The sequence below is a fragment of the Oryctolagus cuniculus genome, chromosome 7 (genome assembly GCF_964237555.1).
Source record: "Oryctolagus cuniculus chromosome 7, mOryCun1.1, whole genome shotgun sequence".
NCBI lineage: Eukaryota > Metazoa > Chordata > Mammalia > Lagomorpha > Leporidae > Oryctolagus > Oryctolagus cuniculus.
In genome coordinates, this window is record NC_091438.1 from 70,890,306 (window position 1) to 70,913,732 (window position 23,427).

General features: G+C 37.4%; 1 pseudogene; it reads right to left on the reverse strand.

The window, feature by feature from the left end:
• Nucleotides 1-1,457: 1,457 nt before the first annotated feature.
• On the reverse strand, nt 1,458-1,553 carry LOC127493902 (U2 spliceosomal RNA; annotated as a pseudogene).
• Nucleotides 1,554-23,427: the final 21,874 nt, after the last annotated feature.

The following is a 23,427-nucleotide window of genomic DNA, read 5'->3' on the forward strand; positions in this document are numbered from 1 at the left end:
TAGCAAATGTCAGGATTTCATTTTTTTTCTGTTGAGTAATATTTTATTATATCTATATATCACATTTTTTTCTATCCAGTCATCAGTTGTTGGACATCTGAGTTGATTCCACATTTTATATGGAAGTGCAGATAACTATTTCATATGCTACTTTCATCTCCTTTGGATATATTCCAGGAGTGGGATAGCTGGGTCATATGGTAGATCTATTTTTAGTTTTCTGAGCTATATACATACTGTCTACCATTACAATTATACCAATTTGCATTCCCACCAACAGTGTATTAGGGTACCATTTTCTCCACATCCTCTCCAGCATTTGTCATTTTTTAGATTTTTAGCCATTCTAACTGGGGTAAGGTGATACCTCATTGTTGTTTTTATTTGCATTTACTTGGTGGTTAGTGATCCTGATCACTTTTCAAATGTCTGTTGGCCATTTGTATTTCATCCTTTGAAAAATGCCTGTTCATGTCCTTTGCCCATTTCTTAACTGGATTTTATGTTTTGTTGTTCTTGAGCTTCTTTTATATTCTGGATACCGATTCTTTATCAGATGCATAGTTTGCAAGTATTTTTCCCATTTTATCAGTTGCCTGTTCACTTTGTTAATTATTTCCTTTACTTGCAGAAGATTTTTAGTTTGATATTGATATTGGCATAGGCAAAGACCTCTTGGATAAAACCCCCAAAGTACAGACCATAAAAGCAAAAATAGACAAATATATTTAGAAATAGTTTGAGAAGAATTGGTGTTATTTTATTTTTAGAAGTTTAGCAAAATTCAACAAGGAAAGCCCCTCTTCCTGGGCTTTTCTTTGTTGGGAGACTTTTTATTACTGATTCACTCTTCTTACTGGTTATTGGTATATTCCTGTTTTCTACTGCCTCACATAGAAATTTTGGCATGTGACATATAGCCAGAAATTTATCCATTTCTTCTATATTTTCTTCAGTTTGTTGGGATACTGTTGGGCACGATAGTTTTTAATGAACCTTTGTATTCCTGTGACTTAAATTTTAATGTGTCTTTTTAAAAATTTTTTAAATTTTATTATTTTTTATTTATTTGACAGATAGAGTTAGATAGTGAGAGAGAGAGAGACAGAGAAAAAGGTCTTCCTTCCATTGGTTCACCCCCCAAATGGCTGCTATGGCTGGAGCTACGCCGATCTGAAGCCAGGAGCCAGGTGCTTCCTCCTAGCACAGCAGAGAGCTGGACTGGAAGAGGAGCAACCTGGACTAGAACCCAGCGCCCATATGGGATGCTGGTGCCACAGGCGGAGGATTAACCAAGTGAACCACGGCACCAGCCCCAATGTGTCTCTTTTCATTTCTGATTTTATTTGAGTAGTTTTCTTTTTCTTGGTTTAGCTAAAGTTTTGTACATTTGGCTAACTTTAAAAAAAAAAACTTTTGGTTTTATCGATCTTTTATATTTTTTGTCTCTTTCCTACATGGAATACATTGTTCTTGGATGAGGGACATATCAGATATTAAACTGATAATAACAGATATTACATTTATTATTAGCCCAAAGGCCAATAAGTAATAAACATGTTTTTTAATTGTTTAAAGCAGCCTCCTGGATGCATGTATGGTTTAGAGTGTTTCAGATATGAAGGAAAATGCAGCTGCTCCCAATTCACATACAGTTTAATATCTTTCATATGTTACTATATTCAATATCACTGCAATCAATGTCACTCTCATTTAATGACTGTGTTTCAGCTGTCACAGTGCTGAGTCTCATGGTGAAGAGAGAGAACTGGAACTTTAGAGCTCGAAGTCTTAGACTCCAGTGCTCACTCTTTCTCTCATTAGTTGGGAGGTTGTTGGCAAGTTATTGAACATCTCTATATCCCAGTTTTCTCATCTGTAGAGCAAGTACAGAATCAGATGCCACACAAACTTGAAAAAATTAGACTTATTATTGATAATTTCTGTCACCTTTCCCATCAAGTAGCTATATAAACCATCCTTTACATAAAGTACTGTCGTAATGTGGGGCCTCTTTAACTGTACTTGAATTAAGGCGACTCTTAGTTTCCTTTTTTCTCTTCTTTTAGTAATAGATAGTTTTTCTTTGAGAAAAATCATCTACTGTTATCATTTGAGCTGACTCAAAGCTCAAGGATATCATGTACATGTAGTAGTTACTCTAGCCGTACTGTTCGGTTTAGGTGGTCCAATTTTGTCTTTCAGCCAAGGCTGCAGGCAGGGACACGGTGTAGGCCTAGAATGTCTTTCCCCTCTGGGAAGTCTGACCATGGAATTCATGGAGAAAAGTAGAGCTAAGTTATGGTCTTGATGATTAATTTTTTAATTTCCTAGATTCAGTATATCCCCAAACTAACCTCAGCATGTCATGAACTTTTTATCATATGAGCCAAGAAATTATTATTATTATTTTTATTGCTTTAACAAGTTTAAATTTGTTTCTAACAATTCTGACTCACAGGGTTTTGACTGACACATTCAACCTGTGGTTGGGGAATAAATTTAAATTTGTGATAACAACTTATTTTTTATTTGGAAATCTATTTCTTCAGATGGTTTATGTATTGTATTTTTTCTTTAATGCATTTAGGGAAAAATGATCTAGGGTATTGCTTCATGTCTCTGTACTGTAGTTATAATCTAAGAAGCACAATAGGGTCTCTGAAGAATAAAATCTATCTACAGAGAATATCATCCGAGGTCTGTACAAAATAATTATGGCGCTCCATCAGAAGAAATCTCTTTAGCTGTCTGAGTGTATCATAATCAATAGGCATGCTGATTAAATATTTCAAAATCTGTACTTGTTGAACAATCTTAGAAGTCTACACTGAAGGCATCTCTCTTGGGTCAGCAGGAGCAAGCAGAGGCAAAGAGAGCACATTAATAGTAGAAAGTCGAAAAAGATAATGGATTTTTTTTTATCCCATGTGTTTTATAAGCCAAATTAGTAATGTTGAGAGGCTTAGGTAAACTTATTCTTGTGAGACAAATAGTAGCTTTTTGAAAGATAGAGAACAATTTGGGAAACATCTCTTATCCTCCACTGTCCCAAGAGTGCCTGGGGAGAGAGAAAATACCCTCATGACTCATGCAGTTATGAATCTGGTTTAGTTCCTCCTAAGCTGTGTGATCTTGAGACCACTTATCAACGTGCAGTACTGATACTGCTACCTGACATCATTGTGGGAAACTCAAAATAGAACATCATAGTAGTGCCTTTAAAAAACCCTGAATAAAGTTGTACACAAAGCTCCCATACGAGTAAATGGCTGTGTTTATCATGGTTACCAGTAACCTCCAGTGGCTAAACCCCTTGGTCATCTTATTCTTTATTCTTTACCTTATTGGACTGATCAACATTATTTGTTGAGTTTTTACTTTGTCTTTGAAACACTTTCTTCACTTCATCCTATTTGCCCTCCTTTACTGGATGTTCTTTATCAGTTTCTTGGCTGATTCCTTCTTATTGCATCAATCCCTAAATGTTGGAGGTGCATTTACTTTTTTCCTTTGGGAAAATCTTACTCAGATCAATAGCTTATGAGACTTTGTATACAATGATGATGCCCCAATTTATATTTTCAGGTATGACTTTTCACTGAAGGTGAGATCCTTGCATCTAGTTATCTATTTCATATCTTTATGTAGGTGTGTAACAGGCACTGAAAAATTACAATTTGCACAGAGATCTCCCAGGATTTCCCTCCAAACCTGTTATTTCTGAAACTTTCACATCTAGTTAATTTTATTTTAATTCCTTTAGCTTCTCAATCCAAAATATTGGTGACATCATTAACTACCATCTTCTCTTCTGAATCAGATCCATTCTATCCTATAAATTCTTTAAAATGTATCCAGTGTTTGGCCTCTTGGCCTCTTGTCACCACAACTACTGTCACCCTGATCCAGACCACCAGCATCATTCATCTGACTACTAAAATGACATCCTGACTTTAAATTCCGCCCTTGTTCTTTAGTATTCACAGCTAGGATGAGCACGTCTCATCTTCCCTTTGCTCAAAACTCTCCAATGACTCCCTACGCTGTATGAAGCTTGTTTCCTTGACTCCAAGATTTGACCCAGCAACCTCCCAAAAACCACCTTCCTATGTGTATGTGCTGAGTTGGTCACTCTGCTCCTGCTAATCCTCTAATTTGTTAGGCACGTTTCTTTCTCTTAACTTTGGCTTTTTCTGTTTGATCTGTCTGAATAGTCCTCCCTCTGAAGTCCATTTGTTGAGTTCCTTTATTAACAGTAATTTTTTTCTACAAAGTGGCCTCATGTGAGGCTTTCCCTCACCTCTCTAAAATTTCATTAATCTACAACAATTCCTCATATCCTCTTTCCCTCATTATACATTATATACTTAAAATAGTAATTTTTAATTCTAAAAGAATTCAGGTCCCAGCAGCACAATGGGCAAACGAAGTCCCTGGTAACAGGTTTTCCAGGTGGTGATTTAGTGGTGTAAAGGCATGAACATCTATTGTGACCCAATAGTGCACTAAATGGCCCTGGCCACTGTCAGTGGTTCTTTAGAACCAGGGAAGCAAGCCCACGAGATTTAGAGGAATTGGGTCATCTATTAGTGTGCTGAGGCTGCTGTGCAAGAGTGTTACAAAGCACGTGGCTTAAACAGCAAAAACTTATAACCGTACATTTTGAGTGCTGGGAATTGAAGGTCAGGACATTGTAAGGTTGATTTTTTTCTGAGGGCTGGGAAAATTTGTTCTTGTGCCTTTCCTCTAAGTTTTGTTAGTTAACTTTCAGGCTTTGGCATTTCTGACTTTTTGAAGCATTACCCCATCACTGTCTTCATCTTCAGATGCCGATCTTTCTGTGTCTTTGTGACTCCAAATATCTTTTTTATTTTTTATGCATGTGAGTCATTGGATTAGGGATCCACTCTACTGTGGTATGACCTCGTTTTAACTGATTACATTTGCAACTACTCAGTTTCCAAGTAAGGTTACATTCTGACACACCCAGGGTTAGGACTTCAACATAGCACTTTGGAGAGAAACACTTCAGCCCTATACCAGCTGCTTTCTTCACTTCTCTGCTGTGATGTCTGAAGGCAGAAGTACACTTAAATAGGGCCACAGGGGGGAACTCAGGAGCATCAGGAGAAGCTGTGGGGAGAAGAGAGATTGATGTAACATATGGAAGAGTTTAGATATTGGTTCCCTTGAGGGGACGGGAATGTCCATTGCAGCAAAAACAAACAAACAAAAAACCAAAACCAAAACCAAACCAAACCAAACCAAAACAAAAAATAAAAACAGATACCAGATGCCCATCTGCCAACAATTTTGTAGAGCAGATTCATGATGGGAGTAGTCCTCTAATGTCTCTGTTAGCCCTGACATCTGAAGTGACTCTGGGTTACAGGGATGCCTGGGGTTACTTGGTGGGCCCAACTCCTCTATAAAATGTCTTGGCTCAGCTGTCCTTTGTACTACTAACCTTGACATCTTTGGTTCTTTGGGTCATTGTATATCCCTTTGGACTTGTTTGCTCTGAAAGATCTGGAGAATCCTTAGAAGCTATGCACTCTTGTATTTGTTGCAAATTGGATCAGATGCAGGATTTTAAATTGTGGGAAGAGACCTGGAAGCAAAGATCTCCAGCATGAATTTTGATTTGTGGAAGGAATAACTGCTACTTGACTCTGCCTTCAAGCACCAGTGCATCATGAACAGCAGCTTTATTGGTGGGGTTTGGGGAGCACTAATAGAGCCCAGCATGCAGAATGGGAGGGATTAGTACAGCTGCCCAGAGGGGAGGATGAACAAGCCTTGGTGGGCTCTGCTGCTTGGGGTATTTTTCTCCTTCTTATTTATCAGGGGCTGGTGTGTAAGGAGAAAATTTAGCATTTCTTTTCTTTTCTTTCTTTCTTTCTTTTTTTTTTTTTTGACAGGCAGAGTGGACAGTGAGAGAGACAGAGAGAAAGGTCTTCCTTTGCCATTGGTTCACCCTCCAATGGCCGCCACGGCTGGTGCGCTGCGGCCGGCGCACTGCGCTGATCCGATGGCAGGAGCCAGGTGCTTCTCCTGGTCTCCCATGGGGTGCAGGGCCCAAGGACTTGGGCCATCCTCCACTGCACACCCGGGCCACAGCAGAGGGCTGGCCTGGAAGAGGGGCAACCGGGAAAGAATCCGGCACCCCGACTGGGACTAGAACCCGGTGTGCTGGCACCGCAAGGCGGAGGATTAGCTTAGTGAGCCGCGGCGCCTTCCCGAAAATTTAGCATTTCAACAACTAGTGGGTGATCTCCTTGGATCCCACAGCCTCTGAGCATTTTTGTCGTCGTCATTCCTTCTCATACATATTCATTTAATTGAAGATTTGTCCCTAATTACCCAGCCTTAACAGCAAACCTAGCCCTGGAAATCTAGTAATTCAAGACCCCAGCAACTCAAATTCTATTGTGATCTTGTGCCTTCCATTGTCTTCAGCATTGTGAGATTAATGGTGCTGCTCAAAATATTGGTTGTTTTCTTGTGTCCATAACTGGCACTTCTGGACCACGGTGGTGCTGTCATGGCCTCCTTTCAGTGTCACATAGTCCACTACATAGATGAACTGTTGCTGCTTCTCTGAAGTCTCATGTCCCACTGGAAGTCTTTGTCCGCAGGCCAGAGTCTGGTGACATTCTACAGTGTGGCTTTGTCTGCAGTGTGATTATCTTCATAAGGGCCTGGCTCAGCCCTTATGTGGTCACTTGTTTATGCTTTATCTTTTTTTTTTTTAAACTTTTATTTAATGCATATAAATTTCCAAAGTACGACTTATGGATTACAATGGCTTCCCCCCCATACCGTCCCTCCCACCCACAACCCTCCCCTTTCCCACTCCCTCTCCCCTTCCATTCACATCAAGATTCATTTTCGATTATCTTAATATACAGAAGATCAGCTTAATATACATTAAGTATGGATTTCAACAGTTTGCTCCCACACAGAAACATAAAGTGAAAAATAATAGATGATTTTTTAAATGATGATGAAATCAGAGCAGACCTATTGTCATGTTTAATCCCAGTGAGAGTCAAGTTGGGAATTGATAATTTCTTTTTCTTTTTTTTTTTTTTTTTTTAACAGAGGATCAGTTTAGTATGCATTAAGTAAGGATTTCAACAGTTTGCACCCCCATAGAAACACAAAGTGAAATATATTGTTTGAGTACTCGTTATAGCATTAAATCTCAATGTACAGCACATTAAGGATAGAGATCCTACAAGAGGAGTAAGTGCACAGTGACTCCTGTTGTTGACTTTACCAATTGACACTCCTGTCTATGGCATCAGTAATCTCCCTATGCTCCAGTCATGAGTTTCCAAGGCTATGGAAGCCCTCTGAGTTCTCCGACTCTTATCTTGTTTAGACAAGGTCATAGTCAAAGTGGAGGTTCTCTCCTCCCTTCAGAGAAAGGTACCTCCTTCTTTGATGACCTGTTCTTTCCACTGGGATCTCACTCGCAGAGATCTTTTGCCAGAGTGTCTTGGCTTTCCATGCCTGAAATACTCTCATGAGCTTTTCAGCCAGCTCCGAATGCCTTTAGGGCTGATTCTGAGGCCAGAGTGCTATTTAGGACATCTGCCATTCTATGAGTCTGCTGAGTATCTCACTTCCCATGTTGGATCACTCTCCCCTTTATTTACTCCATCAGTTAGCATTAGCAGGTACTAGACTTGTCTATGTGCTCCCTTTGACTCCCAGTCCCTTCACCATGACCAACTGTGAACTGAAACTGATCACCTGGAACAGTGAGATGGCATTGGTTAACAGTAATACTCACATACTACTTATTCAATGTTTTATTTATTGTCTGTGTTCACCACTGCATTAGAAACTCCGTGGGTGAAACCATTTTTATCTGTTCTGCATGTTTCATCAGTATCTTTTCTTGCTACAGAACTTAAAAGAGTGCCTGGCACATGCTAGGTGCTCAGTACATTTTTATGAATGAAAACTGAGAGCTGGGTTTGGAGATATCTGCCTGCTACAGATGGACCCTTTAGCTGCTGAGTGTCATTGTTTACTCTGTGGTGGGAAATGTGGTTGAGCAACAAGGTTGGTGGTGGAGGCACTTGAGAAGCTTTGCATCACAACTGTTGATCAAGTGTCATGAAAGTACTGGTGCAAACCGGCCAACTATCAGCTGTGTGTTCTTCAAAATTTCCTGGACTTTACCTACCACTGCAATTTCACTCAGGTTGTGCCTTTTGTATGATGTGACTTCACTTTCTCTTTAGATGCCTATTAAAATCTTGCCTGTTTTCAAGATGTAGCTTATTCATGTATTTAACACAGGAAATCTTATGCCACTCAAATAAGTATGAATTTAAATTTTTTCCTCAGATTTATAACTGAAAAAGTAAAAGTGTATATATTTAGAATGTGCAAATGATTTTGGTATATGTATACATTGTGAAATGATTAAGCAAATGAGTTAACATTTCTATCACCTCACAGACTTATCATTGCAGACTTTTTTTTGTTTGTGTGTAGTAAGAACACTTAAGAGTTGGGCCAATTTGAAGCTAGGAGCCAGGAGTTTCTTCTGGGTGTCCCAGAAGTTGACCATGAGTAAACCAATGAAAGTGAAACTTTGGATGAGAGACCAGTGCATGTGCATCTCATTTCTAAGTGTTTTTCTAATTAACTATTCAAAGGCAAAAAAAAATGAAGTGGAGTGGAAGGCCCTAAAACTCATACCACCCCGTTATTTTCAATAATCAGGTCTATTTATACTCCCTGGAACAGGGAGTGGCAGTGGTGGGGGAAAGCCACAAGTGACGAGGACCATTTTTTCTCATGCCATTTGGACAGAATGAAAACACTTTGGGGGTAAATGCAAAACACGTAGACTTCCAGTTACAAACCATGAGACACTGAATAAGAATTATTTCATTTTCTTTCCATGTGAGGTCTCAGTATAGTTATATACCACATAATGACACTGCAGCCAACCATAGCTCACACATGTGATGGTGATCCCAACAGCTTATCCCAGAGCTGGAAGTTCCTATTGCAGTGCATTGCTGTCATGTTTGTAGTGACACTGGTCTAAACCAGTCTGCAACACTGCTAGCTGTGTGACAAAGGCAGACAGAAAATTATGTACAGTGCGCAATACTTGATAATGGTGATAAGTGATCATGTTTCTGGTTTATGTATTTATTTTACTTTTTATTGTTATCTAGAGTGAACACAACCTACTTAGGAAATAAAAAAGGCTTACTGTAAAGCAGTACACTGTGTTAGGCCAGCAGCAGCCTTATTATGCATCTCGTGCTGACCACATCTCTTGATTACACTGGGAGGCCGTGTTGAGTGCCTGTCCTACAACATTTAGGTTTGTTTAAATATATTCTATGGTATTAGCACAGTGATGTATTTATCAGGGTGTATCCCTGTCAGTAAGTAATGAATGACTGGATTTTATTTGATTTTCACTCATAAACATTCCAGTCCATAATGATTTGAAATGACTTAATCAAATGCTTAAAATTTACGTGGTAATGTATACTTAAAAGATAAGAATAGAGTAAGAAAACCGATTGAGTAGAAACATTAATAGAAAACTCAGGACATAGAGGTGAACACAACTGTTAAAACGACAACCTTGGCACTGAGCTGCTTGGTAGCAAAGTGAAAAGGCTTTTCCCATAACTTCTTGTCCATAGAAACCTAATGATTACTAGGAAAAGCTAGTTTTTCTTTTGAAATAAATATATAATTTCTTTATTTTCTCCCCTTCTGGAGATGTTACATTGCTCATTAAGTATATGGAAAAAGCAGAATGTTCTATAAATAAAATTGCAACCATTGCTGTTAACCACTAAGCTACTTATATTAAACTATTTAATGATTTATCCTTGAAGTCCCGCAATAATTTTAGTCTTAACATGATTTATAATAGTGTATAAACATTTAGACAATGCATTTTTATTGGTTTTTAGTTATATGAATAATATTTTAGTGCTATACTTTACAATATCTGATCATTTTATATTATACATTTACTGTTTTTATGGTTGTGGTGGCCAATTTGACTGAATTACTGAATACTTAGAGAGCTGGTAACTGGAGAACCTTGGTTCCCAGGTGTACGGGCATGGAGTAAAAGCAGATTATTCTTTAAACTTCAGGATTTAGTGTTGTTTCTTTGGTAGATTTTAAACTTACTTGAGATCTTGTTTCCTTTTTTCTTTTCTTGTTGCTCTTTTTTGCAATGGGGATCTTATGCCTACCCCACCATTGTGTTTTGGAAGCATTTTTTTTTTAATTTAAGTGGTGACTAGAAGAGGCCTAAGTCAGCTGAGATGTTGTCCATACCATGAAGATATCCTGTAGCTGGTTCACAGTTAATGGGGCCTTCCAATAACCTCAGTCTTGCACAAGGAAACACCTGTACCTTAAGAAAGAGTGGGCTTATATGTTATAGCCATTGTAGAAAGAGTGATTAATGATCTCTTTATTTTCCTCTCCCAATGTATGTGACATCCGGTGTGGGAGTGAGTGTGGGATTGATTGTACGTCCTAACATTACATTAATAATTTATTATTAGTAATTAATAACTAATATTATTAAAATTATTACTATCACAAAATAATTGGTTACTAATACTTATTAGTGACTAATAATCAATTATTAGTAATAATAATTCATAATCACGACTGTGGCTATTACTAGTTACTCTTCAACTTTTGATGATATATTTTTTGATTTTCAATGTAATTGATAACTACACATAAATCTTTATTGTTTACACCTGATTTAATACATGTAGTCACCTTGTAAGAAAAGCACTAAACCACCAAACTCAGGCATGTAGAACATTTCCAACTCAAGTAATTGAATTTCCATGTTCAAGTCCTCAGTTTGACTAGATGGGACATGTACTCTATAGAATACTATACAGCAGTCAAAAACAATGAAATCTGGTCATTTGCAACAAGATGGAGGAATCTGGGAAACATCATGCTGAGTGAATTAAGCCAGTCCCAGAAGGACAAATGTCATATGTTCTCTCTGATCGGCGACACCTAACTGAGCACCAAGGGGGAAACTTGTTGAAGTGAAATGGACACTATGAGAAACAGTGACTTGATCAGATATTGTCCTAACTGTTGATGTACAATGTAATACTTTATCCATTTTAGTATTTTTTCTTTGTTTTGTTCTAGTACTATTGGTTGAACTCTGTAATTAATACACAATTATTCTTAGGTGTTGAAATTTTAACTGAAAAGTGATCCCTGTTAAATATAAGAGTGGGAATAAGACAGGGAGGAGATGTACAATTTGGGACATGCTCAATTGGACTTGCCCCAAATGGTGGAGGTAGAATCATGCCAGGGGATCCCAATACAATCCCATCGAGTTGGCATGTACCAATGCCATCTCACTAGTCCAAGTGATCAATTTCAGTTCACAATTGATCACACTGATAGGTCTAAGAGTCAAAGGGATCACACAAACAAGACTAGCGTCTGCTAATACTAAATTATAGAATAAAAAGGGAGAGAATGATCCCTCATGGGAAGTGAGATACACAGCAGACTCATAGAATGGCAGATGTCCTAAACAGCACTCTGGCCTCAGAATCAGCCCTTAAGGCATTCGGATCTGGCTGAAGAGCCCACGAGAGTATTTTAGGCATGGAAAGCCAAGACACTCTGGGGAAAAAAAAAAAAAAGGAAGACCTAAATGGAAGATCTCTGCGAGTGAGATCCCAGTGGAAAGAATGGGGCCATCAAAGAAGGAGGTACCCTTCTCTGAAGGGAGGAGAGAACTTCCACTTTGACTATGACTCTGTCAGAATAAGATTGAAATCGGCAAACTCAAAAGGCTTCCATAGCCTTGGAAACTCATGACTAGAGCCTAGGGAGATTACTGACGCCATATACAAGAGTGTCAAATTGTTATGTCAACAACAGGAGTCACTGTGTACTTACTTCTCATGTGGGATCTGTTCTTAGTGTGTTGTCCAAAGTGAAGTAATGCTATAACTAGTACTGAAACAGTATTTTACAGTTTGTGTTTCTGTGTGGGTGCAAACTGATGAAATCTTTACTTAATATATACTAAATCTTTTGTATATAAAGATAATTGAAAATGAATTTTGATGTGAATGGAATGGGAGAGGGAGCAGGAGATGGGAGGGGTGTGAGTGGGAGGGAAATTATGGGGGTGGAAGCCATTGTAATCCATTAACTGTACTTGGAAATTTATATTTACTAAATTAAAAAAAAAATCTCTTTACCGAAAAAAAAGAAAAATGAAACTACATACCAATCTCTCACCATATACAAAAACTCAAAATGTGTAAAATACCTAAATGAAAGACCTGTAGCTATGATACTAATAGAAGAAACCATATAAAAAAATTTAAGACATAGGAATGGACAAGACTATTTTGGGTCAGACCTCAAAAGATCAGGAAACAAAAACAAAAATGGACAATGGACAATAAGTTTTAATCAAGCAAACGAGCTTCTGTGCAGCAAAGGATACAGTTAACAGAGTGATGAAATCATAAAGAATGGGAGGAAGCACTTGTAAAGTATGTATCTAACAAGAGTTAATTACCAAAACCTAGTAATTCAAACAACTCAATACCAAAATACTAAATAACCTAGATAAAACGAAGCAGAAGATCTAAGCAGATATTTTTCGAAGTAAGACATAAATGATGAACAAGTATATGAAAGAAAATGTTTATCACAAATCATTGGGGAAATGAAAATCAGAAACATAATAAGATATAACTCCAGTTAGATTGGCTATTATCAAAAAGACAAAATATAACAAATGCTGGTGAGGATATGGAGAAAAGGGAGTAATTACTCATTGGTGGTAAGACTGTAAGTACAGCTATTATGGAAAATAGCATAAAGGTTCTTCAAAAAATCAAAATATGGGGCTGGTGTTGTGGTACAGTGAGTTAAGTTGATTCTTGCAACACCAGCATCCAGTATCCAGTATCCAGCTTACTGCTAAGTGCACCTGGGAAGGCAGCAGAATATGGTCCAAGTACTTGGACCTCTGTCACTGATGTAGGTGAACAGGATAAAGTTCTTGGCTCCTGGCTTTGGCCTGGCCCAGACCTGGCTGTTGTGACCATTTAGGGGTCAACCAGTAGAAAGATTTCTCTATATTTGTCTGTTTCTTTCTGGCTCTGCCTTTCAGACAAATAAATAAACAAACAAACAAACATTAAAAATGAAAAATGGAGCTATCCTATGATCCCACAGTCTCATCACTAGGTCTATATGCAGGGGAAATAGAATCAATCTGTCAAAGAGACATTTGTATTCTCATTTATTGTCTCACTACTCACAATAGCCAAGAAATGGAAACAACTTGTCAATGAAGTGATTGATGGATAAAGAAAATGTAATACATACACACAATGAAATACTACTCAGTCATAAAAATGATAATATTGTCATTTGCAACAAAATGGGTGGAACTGGAAGTCACATGCTAAGTAAAACAAGTCAAGCACAGAAAGAAAATGATCTCACTCATGTGTGGAATCTAAAAAAGTGTATCTCCTAGGAATTGAGAGTATAATGGTGGTTACCAAAGGCTAGAGAAAAATGGGGCAGGGAGAGAGGAGATGGGGAAAGTCTGATTAATGAGTACTAAGCTATAGTAACAGTAAGAAGTTATAGTGTTCTATTCAAAAGCAGAGTGGCTATAGATATGATAATATACTATATGTTTTTCTAAATACACCTGAAAAAAAGGATTTTGAATATTTTCGCTATAAAGAAATGATAAACGTTAAGGGGATAGATAACTTATTTGATTTACACATCAAATATACATGTATTGAAACATCACATGGTTCCCCATAAATATGTGCAATTTTTATGTATCTTTTAAAAATTATGAAAGACAACACTCACATTAGTTTTCCTGTATAATATTGTGAAGACACAAATAAAAACTGTTTATTTAATGAAAAATACTATAAAACAATATGAGATGGTACTATGAACTGAAAATGAACTTCTGTGAAAATCTCTGCAACTTACAAAAAAAAAACAACCTTGAATGGTTTGGGAATACAGAAAAAGGACTTGCCCAATCCTTTCTCACCATTTCGCCTTATGCCAAGAGACGAGCGGCCAAGAGACCTTCACCAGATCCTAGTGCCTTGAGATTGGACAGCCCAGCCTCCAGAATTTGAGGCACTGAATTTCTGTTCATTACAAGTTATCCAGTGTCAGATATTCTGTTACAACAATGCAAAACAAACTGAAGCAATGATATTAGGCCAAACTAAGTTTGTAAAACAGGAGCAATAGGCACTTCCTTCTGTAAGCGATCTTCACCAATTGAATATGCCCAAAAAAGGAAGATAAAAGACACAAGACAGAAAAAGACAAAATATGTAGCTTTTTCTTTAAATTACTCTAACAGCAGACACAGACTTTCATTTTTCTGAGGCAGATTTTTTGTTCTCCAATAGCTTTACTTGTACTGATTTTTTGATTTTTACCAGATTTGCATATTTTCATTTTTTTCACATACAAGTCTTTGTATGTGAATCACACCCAAATTAAGAAAATATACCACAGCAGTGTCCTTTTGCATTTTTAAAATCAGTCTTTTATAGGCAGTTAGCCTCATGGTTAAGATCTGGTTATCACACTACAGAATGCCTAGGTTCACTTCCTGCTGGGGCTCCTGACTCCAGCTTACTATTAATGGAGATGCTGGGTGGCAGCTGGGTTTCTGCTACAATTGTGGGAGACTTGGACTGAGTTCCCATCTCCCAGCTTTAGCCCATGGTCGGCCCTGGTTATTTTGGGTATTTGGGGAGTGAACTAGTAGATGTGGTGCTCCCTCTCTCTGTCTCTCAAATGAATAAATTTAAAACAATTTTAAAAATGAAATCAACCCTTTGAATAGAAAAATATTTTGTAAACAATATGAAAAAATGCATGGATTTAAAAAAATTTTGCACCAAGATACACAAATTTTCCTTGATCTTTTTAAAGTAGTCTCATATTTTAAAATGAAAATAGCATGGAAGAAAAAAGATGTGCTTCAATACTAACTCAGAAATTGCATAAACTCAAAAACATTCTTGTAGAAAATGTAAGCATTTTCAGCTGCAAAGCTAGTATTTAGGACCGCTTTGGGACATGTATATTCCTAAAACTTTATCATTCTCAACAACCCTTCTTCTTTTGAATGCTCATTTTCAAATTAAAGAGAGTTCTATTAATGCCAGAATTGAGTGTGATAGGAGAGAAAAAGAGGAGACTTTGTATAACCTCACACCAAATTTTTGTTGAAAACATCAGTTAACAGTTTTAGCTAATTTTTAAATAGGATATGTTGTGAGCTAAATTATGTCCCTGTGAAATATAAATTCAAGTCTAACACTGCACCTGTGAATGTGACCTTGTTTGGTAAATGTAACCAGGTCTTTGCAGATGTAATCAAGACGAGATGAGGTCATGCCAGATGAGATCATGCTGGGCCCGGATCCAGTGATTGTTCTTAAAAGAAGAGGGGTGTTTGGACACAGAGAGATACAAGGCAGAATGCCAGATGATGACAGAGGCAGAGATTGGAGTGATGTCTCTCCAATCCAAGGAATGCCAAGGATTGCCAGCAACCATTGAATAAACGCGAGGAAGAGGCGAGAATGATTCTTCCCCACAGCCGTCAGGAGGATCATGCCCCTTTATCGCTAGCCTCAAAAACTGGAGGAGAGCAGATATCTGCTATTTTGAACCACCCAGTTTTGGCGCCCTGTTCCCTCAGATCTAAGTTAACACAAGACATCTTGATGTTTTGACTCTGATGGCATCTTCATTGTCTTTGGACTCCCAGGGGATTTCTTAATTTGTTCAGAACTCAACCATATATTGAAGAGATATTTTATTTTTTAATAATTTATTTACTTATCTTCATTTTATTTTAAAGGGAGAGGAGAAAGAGGGAAAGGGAGGGAGGGAGGGAGAAGGAGGAAGAGGAGGAGAGAGTGAGAGCAAGAGTGAGAGAGAGAGAGAGAGAGAGAGAGAGATATTTTGGGAGAGTTTGGGAAAGTTTGGGAGAGAGATCTTCCATACTTCCCAACAGCCCAATAAGCCAGGGTTGAGCTGGCTGAAGCCAGGACCCTAGAACTACATTCAGGTATCCCACTTGAGTGGCAGGGAGCCAAGCACTTGAGCCATCATCAGTTTCTGGCCAGAGTGCACATTACTAGGAAAGTGGATCAGAAGCAAAACTGGGACTTGAACCAGGTGCTCAGACATGGGATGTAGTTATCCCAAACAAGAAATCAACTATTGTACCAATTATCAGCCTCAATTTATTTTTTTAAAAGTCAAGCTTTCAGATAATTTTAGCAGGAGTACCATTAGATATCTTGCCTGTCATAGGGTTAATAACAGGACAGCAGTAGCAACTTGTAAAAATGGCTTCCAAGAACCAAATGAATGTGTCACAAAGGAAACGTCCGCCACCCTAATTCAGACCACCATTTTCCAGGTCTAAATCCATTCTCACCACTTATTCTCTTTTACCCCACTAAGATATTTTCTACACATAGCCAGAGTGATTCTTTAAAATGAAAATTCCATCCTGTCATTCCCGGGATCCACAGCCTTCAGTAGCTTCTCTTACTTAGAATGAGACATAAACTCTCACGCTAGCCTGCAAAGACCCAATGCAAATGGGCTGCTTTCTCTGCTCTAACCTCACTCCCCACATTTTCTGACCCTAGCCACACTGCTGTGGGACTTTCCCTAAAATATTCTAAACTTGTTGTCTTATGAATCTTAATCTAGCTGTTTCTCTGCCCTAAACTATAATGGTTCATTATCTGTTAACATGCTTTGATGTTCCCTCTTTAGAGAGATGGCTTTGATCATCTGTAAAATAGCTACCCTCCCCCTCATCATCTGATAGCACTTTGTCCTGATTATTTTTTTTGTATACAGTATATCACTATCTAGAATTGCATCATACAATTTTATTTGTTAGATTGTTTTAATGTGTCTCTGTTACTGGATTACAAAGTCGTGAGAATAGACTTCTATTCTCCTGCTTGGTATCTCTTTAGAGCAATGCCTAACATATGTTAGCCACTTGGCTATATTAAATATATATATAACTTTTTCTGTTTTAGATGACCTTTGATTTAAAGAAAAAAATCGCATAGATAGCACAGACAAATGGCACTATGCATATGTGAAAACCTAAATATTAAAATGAAGCTCCTATATAATTTCCTTTATTATTGAATTTATATCTGTTAAAAATTAATGAAATAATATTGATACATCATTATGAACTGAGGTGTATACTTTTGATTTTTTAATTTTTTAAAATTTATTTTGTTTAAAGAATACAATTTCATGCATTTAAGATATACACATTTGGGAACATGATGCTTCTTCCCCCAACTCCCAATCCCCCTCCCACCCATAATCCCGCCTCTCTTCCTTTCCCATTCAGTTTTTTTTTTTCTGCTTTTTTTTTTCTGTGCCAGGGTTATATTCAGAATACCATATTTCATTTAGTCATTTTGTCTCTTTGGATTCTCTTGCCTGTGAGAGTTTCTTCCAGTTTCCTTATTCTTAATAGATTTAAAGGGTGCTGGCCAGGTAAAATGTCCCTTTTTAGAATTTGTCTGATGTTTTCCTTATCATTCAACTGATTTTATGGTTTTTGCCAAGATTGTAGAGGCAAAGTGTCATTTTCCTCCTGTCACATGAAGGATACTACAAATATGATTTGTCTCTGTTTATGTGGACCCAATCACCTGGCTGAGGTAGTATTTGGCAGGTTTTTCACTCCCTTTTCCATTTCTCTTTTTCCTTATTGATTCTCTTTGAAAGGATATCAATATGTGAAGTTTACACTTGTGGATTAGGAGTTATTCTCCAATTCCTTATGAGTGGAATATAGTATCTATACAACTCATTGAGAATTCCTATGCATGGCATTTTTGTTGCTTCTCTCTCATTTACTTATTTGTTTATTCAATCATTCATTTATTTGTATCAGTCTGAATTTACTAATATTTGCTTTACAACTTAGGTTAAAATCTAAAACTATATTGGTTGCTTTGTTATTCAAATTTCTCCTAGATTTCACCACTGGCCATGTTTCAGTTGACTTTTGAGTTCCTTTGACAGTCATGTGTGTGAAATAACTGTTTCTGTGTGAAACATGCATGTTATGCTTCATACTTCCTTACTTTTTGATAGTGTAGAACTGGGTCAATAATATACAATATAAACCTGGAGCTTCTTATACTTATGTAATCTATACATGTAAAACAGTATCATAATTATTAACCGGTATTCCTGTGTGAAACAAATTTTTAGTGAGATTACAGTGCTTAAGCAGTGTCTCTTTTTCCTTTAGTCTTATAGACTTCACTCATTTCTAGAGTTTCCTAGGTCAATAGTTTCCGCCCCGAGATTGTTTATTCCATTTTCAATACAATTAGATTGCCTCATTATATTCTGTGTTCAATCCTGTGATTCTCCAACCTTCTAAACAATTTTTTTAAAAAAATTTGCATAAATTTATATTAACACATTGTACTGTAAATTTCTGTAGGTTTTCACAAATGCATAGCGCCATTTGTCCACCATCAGGATCAAACAGAATAGTTTTATGCTCTAAAAATGCTGCTGTGCTTCCTTTATTTATTCTTCTCTTTCTCCCTCTCCTCCCAACTCCATCTCCCTTATAGTCATAGAAACTACTCATGCTTCTTAAAATTTTTTTAGATTTTCGAAAAAGAGGGAGTCCTCCCAAATTCTTTCTATGAAGCCAGCATCACCTTAATTCCTAAGCCGGAAAAAGATGCAGCATTGAAAGAGAATTACAGACCAATATCCCTGATGAACATAGATGCAAAAATCCTCAATAAAATTCTCGCCAATAGAATGCAACAACACATCAGAAAGATCATCCACCCAGACCAAGTGGGATTTATCCCTGGTATGCAGGGATGGTTTAATGTGCGCAAAACAATCAATGTGATACACCACATTAACAGACTGCAGAAGAAAATCCATATGATTATCTCAATAGATGCCGAGAAAGCATTTGATAAAATACAACACCCGTTCATGATGAAAACTCTAAGCAAACTGGGTTTGGAAGGAACATTCCTCAATACAATCAAAGCAATCTATGAAAAACCCACAGCCAACATCCTATTGAATGGGGAAAAGTTGGAAGCATTTCCACTGAGATCTGGTACCAGACAGGGATGCCCACTCTCACCACTGCTATTCAATATAGTTCTGGAAGTTCTAGCCAGAGCTATTAGGCAAGAAAAAGAAATTAAAGGGATACAAATTGGGAAGGAAGAACTCAAACTATCCCTCTTTGCAGATGATATGATTCTTTATTTAGGGGACCCAAAGAACTCTACTAAGAGACTATTGGAACTCATAGAAGAGTTTGGCAAAGTAGCAGGGTATAAAATCAATGCACAAAAATCAACAGCCTTTGTATACACAGACAATGCCATGGCTGAGGAAGAACTTCTAAGATCAATCCCATTCACAATAGCTACAAAAACAATCAAATACCTTGGAATAAACTTAACCAAGGACGTTAAAGATCTCTACGATGAATATTACAAAACCTTAAAGAAAGAAATAGAAGAGGATACCAAGAAATGGAAAAATCTTCCATGCTCATGGATTGGAAGAATCAATATCATCAAAATGTCCATTCTCCCAAAAGCAATTTATAGATTCAATGCAATACCAATCAAGATACCGAAGACCTTCTTCTCAGATCTGGAAAAAATGGTGCTGAAATTTATATGGAGACACAGGAGACCTCGAATAGCTAAAGCAATCTTGTACAACAAAAACAAAGCTGGAGGCATCACAATACCAGATTTCAGGTCATACTACAGGGCAGTTGTAATCAAAACAGCATGGTACTGGTACAGAAACAGATGGATAGACCAATGGAACAGAATTGAAACACCAGAAATCAACCCAAACATCTACAGCCAACTCATATTTGATCAAGGGTCCAAAACCAATCCCTGGAGTAAGGACAGTCTATTCAATAAATGGTGCTGGGAAAATTGGATTTCCACGTGCAGAATCATGAAGCAAGACCCCTACCTTTCACCTTACACAAAAATGCACTCAACATGGATTAAAGACTTAAATCTACGACCTGACACCATCAAATTATTAGAGAGCATTGGAAAAACCCTGCAAGATATAGGTACCGGCAATGACTTCTTGGAAAACACCCCAGAAGCACAGGCAGTCAAAGCCAAAATTAGCATTTGGGATTGCATCAAATTGAGAAGTTTCTGTACTGCAAAAGAAACAGTCAGGAAAGTGAAGAGACAACCGACAGAATGGGAAAAAATATTTGCAAACTATGCAACAGATAAAGGGTTGATAACCAGAATCTACAAAGAAATCAAGAAACTCCACAAGATCAAAACAAACAACCCACTTAAGAGATGGGCCAAGGACCTCAATAGACATTTTTCAAAAGAGGAAATCCAAAGGGCCAACAAACACATGAAAAAATGTTCAAGGTCGCTGGCAATCAGGGAAATGCAAATCAAAACCACAATGAGGTTCCACCTTACCCCGGTTAGAATGGCTCACATACAGAAATCTATCAACAACAGATGCTGGCGAGGATGTGGGGAAAAAGGGACACTAACCCACTGTTGGTGGGAATGCAAACTGGTGAAGCCACTATGGAAGTCAGTCTGGAGATTCCTCAGAAACCTGAATATAACCCTACCATTCAACCCAGCCATCCCACTCCTTGGAATTTACCCAAAGGAAATTAAATTGGCAAACAAAAAAGCAGTCTGCACATTATTGTTTATTGCAGCTCAATTCACAATAGCTAAGACCTGGAAGCAACCTAAATGCCCATCAACAGTAGACTGGATAAAGAAATTATGGGACATGTACTCTGTTGAATACTATACAGCAGTCAAAAAAACGAATCCCAGTCATTTGCAACATGATAGAGGAATTTGGAAAACATCATGCTGAGTGAAATAAGCCAGTCCCAAAGGGACAAATATCACATGTTCTCCCTGATTGGCGACAACTAACTGAGCACCAAAGGGGAAACTTGTTGAAGTGAAATGGACACTGTGAGAAACAGTGACTTGATTAGCTCTTCTCCTGACGGTTGATGTACAATGTAATACTTTATCCATTTTAGTATTTTTTTTTTTTGTTCTAGTACATTGGTTGAACTCTGTAATTAACACACAATTGTTCTTAGGTGTTTAAATTTAACTGAAAAGTGATCCCTGTTAGGAATTTGGAAAACATCATGTTGAGTGAAATAAGCCAATACCAAAGGGACAAATACCACTTGTTCTCCTTGATAGGTGACAACTAACTGAGCACCAAAAAGGAAACCTGTGAAAGTGAAATGAACGCTATGAGAAACGGTGACTTGATCAGCCCTCACCCTGACTGTTGATGAGCAACTTAATATGTTATCCCTCTTAGTATTTTTTTGTTTGTTCTACTTAATAATTTTGGTTGAATATTGTAATCAATACACAATTCTTCTTAAGTACTGAAAATTAACTGAAAAGTGATCGTTGTTAATATAAGAGTGGGAATAAGAGAGGGAAGAGATGTGCAATTCAGGACATGCTTAAGCTGACTTGCCTCAAACGGTGGAGTTAGAAACATACCAGGGGATTCCAATTCAATCCCATCGTGGTGGCATGTACCAATGCCATCTCACTAGTCCCAGTGATCAATTTCTGTTCACAATTGATCGTAATGATAGGACTAAGAACCAAAGGGATCACATAAACAAGACTAGTGTCTGCAAATACTAGCTGATAGAATCAAAAAGAGAGAGAATGGTCCAACATGGGAAGTGAGATACACAGCAGACCCATAGAATGGCAAATGTCCTAACAGCACTCTGGCCTCATAATCAGCCCTTAAGGCATGCAGATCCGGTTGAAAAGCCCATGAGAGTATTTCAGGCATGGAAAGCCAAGAGACTCTGGCAAAAAGAAAAAAACCTAAATGAAAGATCTCCAGGAGTGAGATCCCAGTGGAAAGAACGGGTCATCAAAGAAGGAGGTACCTTTCTCTGAAGGGAGGAGAGAACTTCCACTTTGACTATGACCTTGTTCTAATATGATCAGAGTCAGTGAACTCAGGGGACTTCCATAGCCTTGGCAGCTCATGACAAGAGCCTAGGGTGATTACTGAGGCCATAAACAAGAGTGTCAATTTGTTAAGTCAACAACAGGAGTCACTGTGCACTTACTCCTCATGTAGGATCTTTGTCCTTAGTGTGCTGTACAATGAGATTTAATGCTATAACTAGTACTCTAACAGTATTTTTCACTGGGAGCAAACTGTTGAAATCTTTACTTAATGTATGCTAAACTGATCTTCTGTATATAAAGAGAATAGAAAATGAATCTTGATGTGAATGGAAGGGGAGAGGGAGTGGATAAGGGGAGGGTTGCGGGTTGGAGGGACGTTATGGGGGGGGAAGCCATTGTAATTCTGTACTTTGGAAATTTATATTCATTAAATAAAAGTTAAAAAAAATTTTTTTTTAGATTTTTTCAATGAATTAAAACAGTCATTGCTATAAACATTCATGTGCAGGTTTTGGTGTAGACATATGTTTTCAGACCAGTTGGATAAATACCAAGGAATGTGACTACCAGATATTATAAGATTATATTTAGATTTGTAACAAACTGATAACTTGTATTCTAAAGGGCATGTACTATTTTTGATTCCTTCCAGAAATGTGTGAGTTTTCCTGTTACTTTGCATCCTTGAAAGTGACTTGTATTGTCAGTTCTTTGAATTTTTCCATTCTAATAGATGTGTAGGGGTACCTCACCATTATTTTAGTTTGCAGCTTCCTGATGATGAATTTCAGATGTTTATTTGCCATTTGTATATCTTCCCTGGTGAGGTATCTGTTTAGAACTTTTGTCTGTTTTTAAATTGGGTTATATGCTTTTCTACTGAGTTTAAAATATTATTTGTGTATTTTGGATACACATTCTGTATCAGGTATGTGCTCTATCAGTATTATCATTATCTTAGTGTCTTTCAAAGACCAGAAGTTTTTAATTTTAATAAAGTCCAACTTACAATTTTTTTCATTCAGGATTTGGTATTATATCAAAAACAATAATAACAACCAAAAACCAAAAACACAAACACAAAAAACTCATCACCAAACCCCAAATGCCATAAATTTTCTTTTATGTTTTCTGTTATTAACATTTGTTAGATTTGCCAAAGCAGCAAATGAACTAATACTTATAGAATTTGAAGCTTAAAAAATTATATTGGAGCATTATTTGGTAACAATAGAGTAATAAATATGCTTGAAACATTTCAACTGAATAATAT